Source organism: Macrotis lagotis, chromosome 6 (genome assembly GCF_037893015.1).
Source record: "Macrotis lagotis isolate mMagLag1 chromosome 6, bilby.v1.9.chrom.fasta, whole genome shotgun sequence".
Classification (NCBI taxonomy): Eukaryota; Metazoa; Chordata; class Mammalia; order Peramelemorphia; family Peramelidae; genus Macrotis; species Macrotis lagotis.
In genome coordinates, this window is record NC_133663.1 from 2623888 (window position 1) to 2628400 (window position 4513).

The 4513-nt window shown below is 51.7% G+C and overlaps 1 long non-coding RNA gene across 2 annotated transcripts; it reads right to left on the reverse strand.

The window, feature by feature from the left end:
- Positions 1–897: 897 nt before the first annotated feature.
- On the reverse strand, positions 898–4306 carry LOC141491552 (uncharacterized). 2 transcript variants are annotated; one of them, XR_012469636.1, is made up of 3 exons: positions 3955–4306; positions 1978–2134; positions 898–1543 (listed from the first exon to the last, which is right to left on the reverse strand). It is a non-coding gene; the product is annotated as an uncharacterized LOC141491552 (long non-coding RNA). The 2 variants fall into 2 exon arrangements; XR_012469635.1 differs by having other exon boundaries at positions 2671–4306.
- Between the last annotated feature and the right edge of the window lie 207 nt (positions 4307–4513).

Genomic DNA, 4513 nt, shown 5'->3' on the forward strand with positions numbered 1-4513 from the left:
CCTCCCTTACGCAAGAGTGGGAACTGGACCAAGAGGCACTTGACGGAGGGCTGGAGAAGAGGGCAGGCTGCCCGGGATGCCCGTGGGTATCTCTTCTGGTCTTTCCAGCTTCTTGCCCTCGTCCTGGCCTCCCCAGGGCTGGGGCTTGGCTTGGGAAATGTTCTAGGAGAACAAGTTTCTGCCGGTTCCTTAGCATTTCCCAAAGCAATTATGCGGCTCTGGGAGGAAGAAATCATTATGCATTTGGGTTGTAATTGCCTAATAATCTCAGGGCTCCAAAGCTCCTTTCAGGTCAGGACTTGCTCAGGGCCTCTCACCAAATTACACAGTTTTTTCCTTATTCTCTTGCTGGCTTGGGTGCCCAGCTCTTACCCGACCAAGTGGGTCCCTGAGCTCCCTGGCAGCTTACCTGAAATTGCCCCATGGTGGGCAGCAGAGAAGCCAGGCCTGGGAACCACCAGACACCTGGCTGAGTCTCCCCCAGCTGTGGCTGTCCCCCTGGGGTCCCACTGATCCCTGACATCTCCCTCCCTACCCTAGGGTCTTTCTCTTTAGTCTGAGCACTTGCAGGGCATGGGGCTGAGGGGGTTGGGGGGCATCTGGGGGGTGTTATTGAATGGATGCCAGGCTGGGTTTCTGTTGCTTGGTGGGGCAGAACATGTAAGTGGGGACCTTGGTTTATTGTTGGTTGGCCCCTGGGACATGCATCTAATGTCCCATCTGCTGAGTATCCTCTTCCATACCTGGTCCTCTCTCTCTGTCTCTCTCTCTCTGTCTCCTCTGTCTCTCTCTGTCTGTCTCTCTGTCTGTCTCTCTGTCTCTCTGTCTCTGTCTCTCCGTCTCTCTGTCTCTGTCTCTCTCTCTCTGTCTCTCTCTGTCTCTCTCTGTCTGTCTCTCTATCTGTCTCTCTCTGTCTCTCTCTGTCTGTCTCTCTCTGTCTCTCCATCTCTCTGTCTCTGTCTCTCCATCTCTCTGTCTCTGTCTCTCTATCTCTGTCTCTCTCTGTCTCTCTCTGTCTCTGTCTCTGTCTCTTTATAGGCAATGGATTTAAGTGACTTATCCAACACATAGCTAGTAAGCATCAAGTGTCTGAGGCCAGATTTGTGTCACCCAGCTGCCCCTCTCCGGGCTCTCAATGCCCCCATGAGCTATGATCATTGACCCGGGGTTCATTGACCCTCAAGTGGGTGACCTCTCAGGAATGACGACTTCCTTACAGACCAGCCACCGCTGCCACCTGGCCCTTAGCATCACCCCCAGAGACACCTCAGGGGGTCCACAGCAAGCCAAAGCAGAGATCATATTTTACAATACAAAGAACACTGGCTTTGGAGTCAGAGAGCCCAGGGTTCAAATCCTGTCTCTTTTCCTTACTGTGTGACCTTAGGAGGCTGGACACTTCCCTTTCCTGGCCTCAGTTTGCTCCTCTGTGGCTGCCGGGTTGGACTTGCCTTCCAGGAGCGCCGGTCTAACGGAAGGAAGCTCCACACCGAAGGCAGCTGAAGGGGGGCAGGACCTATTCCACTTGGGGGCATCATATTCCCTGGAATGGAAACCAAGTGGAGCCATTGATGGAAAATGGAGCTCCCTGCAAAATTCAGATCTGAGCCTCCAGAAAGGAAGGTTCTGGGGAGAGTTTACTGGGCCACCCTCCAATCAGAGGGGAGAGGAGGAGGGTGCTGAGATCACAGCTGAGTCCGCTGCACCCTCAGATCTCCCAGTTCAGCTTCTCCTGGCTCAGGCAGGAGGTTGTGGAGGTGAAACCTCACAGTCGCAGATGGGGAATGGAGAGCTAGGGCTGGGGCTGGGGGGTTGGGGAAGGAGGTGGGGGAGAAGGAGGGACCAGCTTTCTTGGGACAATGACCTCTTGGGGAATCAGTCTGGGGAAGCTTTGGGAGACCCTTTCAAATGTGTAAAATAATATCAGAGATTACAAAGGAAAGCTATTATGATGAAATAGTGATGCACGACCCCTACCTAACAACTGGAATTGAGGGGAAGTTCCTCGATGGAGAATGAACGAGCTATGAGAAGTGAAGCCGAGGGTGGTCTCAGAAGAATCTGTGTTTGCATGAACGATGCAGAGTGAAGGGATGAGCAGAACCGGGAGAACACACTTGCAGTAGCAGCAACACTGTGGGATTATCAAGTGGGAATGACTTTACTCCTCTCAGCACATCAATGATGTAAGACAATGACTAAGGACTCATGGTGGAGAATGCTGGTCACCTCCAGAGAGAACTCATGGCTGAACAGAGACTGAACCAAGCATTTTCTTTGTCTTTCCTTCCCTCCCTCCCTCCCTCCCTCCCTCCCTCCTTCCTTCCTTCCTTCCTTCCTTCCTTCCTTCCTTCCTTCCTTCCTTCCTTCTTTCCTACCTCCCTCCTTCCTTCCTTCCCTCCCTCCCTTCCTTCCTTCCTCCTTTCTTTTTTCTTTCCTTTTTTGTTTACATCTTCATGCACAAAATGACTAATATGGAAATGCTTTACATGACCATACATGTAAAACCTATATCAGATTGCTTACTGTCTCAGGGAGGGGCAAGGTAAAAGAGGGAGAGATACAACTTGGAATTCAAAACTTAAAAATACACCCAGGAATCTTAAAAATTCTTTACATGTAGTTGGGGAAACAATAAAATATCATTAAAAATAAATGACATGCACCCACCCCAGATGGCGAGGTTTGATGGTCTCTGGGGTCCTCCTCAGCACCAGCGTCTGAGCCTGTGACCTGATCTTAGCCCAGTTCTGGGGAGTCTAGGCCACGACTTGAGCTCTGGCCACAGGGGTGAAGAGCCCATGAAGCCCACGGCAGCAGTTTGGAAGACAGACTCAGTCAGCTTGCAGGAAAACAGTAAGGAAGCTGGAGGCCCCCCTTTTATCTGACTCATCTGACACCCGGGGCTCAGCCATTCAGACTCCTGGAGCCTCTGGGAGTGTTCTCATCTGAAGGGGGGGAAGCATCCTTGGAGATGTGAAAAGTCTAATGAGTGTGAGGGAGCCCTACTCCATCCTGTCACCTCCACAGAGACGCTGTTTGGCCAGGTAAATGAAAAGTGCTTCTGGGAAACCCCAGCCCTGGAGAACCCACCCGACAGAGCGTGGGATGGAGGTGGGCAGTGTGTGTAACCACAGCAAGAAATGCCCTGGCCAGGCTAGCCTGCCTCCTAGGCCATCCCCAAACATCCTGCATTTTGTCTTGCCACTGGACTTCAGTGACCCTGGAACAGAGTGAGGTGAATGGTGTTTTGCAGCTCTGTCCCACTTAATTCAATTCAGGAGCAAGTCAAGATAACACGTGGTATCATTGGTCCTTTTCACAAAACAAAGGACCCCCCCCTCCACCACCACCCTGCTGGGAATGGGCTCAAGGGTGGTTGCAGACAGTGTACCCATGAACAAGATGCTGAGATGTGGTCCAGATACCTGGGGTACCTTGGACAGAAGCGAGTGCCTGGACCAGAGAAGAGCAGCGAGGGCTGGTCACCAACCAGAGATCCCCAGGGGAGCACCCCAGGGACCCCGCCTATTTAACATTTTTATTTGTGACTTGGATGAAAGAGTAGATTTTAAAATTGTTTTGATTTTGTTATGCAGCCTGAGCCATTAAAACAGTGATTTAGAAATGTCGATAGTGGACTCTCCTGTGCACTTAAATCACGACTATTTCCCTTTGGTATCCTCTCTTTACCAGTTAGAGAACTATCCCTTGTAGCGCCCCTGCTGCCCTCGGGTCCCTGGGAGGAGATTCAGGGGCTGAGTTTTAATCCTGAGTCATGTCACAAGAAATTGTATAAATTGTATAAAATAAATTGTATAAAATCTCTGTGGCTCCTCAGAGCCTCAGCCGCCTTAGGAGTTGTATTTTTAAAATGCCTCAGTCTATCTCGCTCCTCATATGGAGCAAAAGAACAAGACAATGAGCCCTCCAGGTAAAGCCCTCAATCCCTACCTGTGTGACCCCCCTCCTGCCGCACCTTCTGGCCATCTTCTCTGATGCTTCATCTCTGGGCAAGGATTGAGGTGAACACTGGAGATGCGGGCGATCCGGTCTGAGGGTTGAGGTGAGACCAAGTTATGCAGAGATGGGCAATGCCACCATGGAGTGTGATGTCTCATCCGGAAGCAGTAGGGGTAGGGGACCCCAGAAGCTTCAGGAGTCTCTGTAGCCTTGGATAGGACGGACCAGAGCAGGGAGTGCCGCTGGGAGGATCATGCGGCGGTCTTGGGGGGAGGCTGCTCCTGGACAGTGGTCTTGAAATGGAAAGAAGAGGGCCCGAGGTTGACACAAGGGTGTAGGAAGAGATGACAAGGTCTGGCAGTGGGTGGGTAAAGACCCAGTAGTATCTGTCATGAGCTGCCAGCACCTTTTATCAGGAAATCAGGGTGATCCCCACCCACACCCCTGGATTTCTGAATGCAAGGCAGCATGGGAACATTCCCAAGTCTGGCATGTGGAAGGCAGGAGACTTCTGGGCTTGGGAGGGCAGAATCAGGAGAGGTGGGGGAAG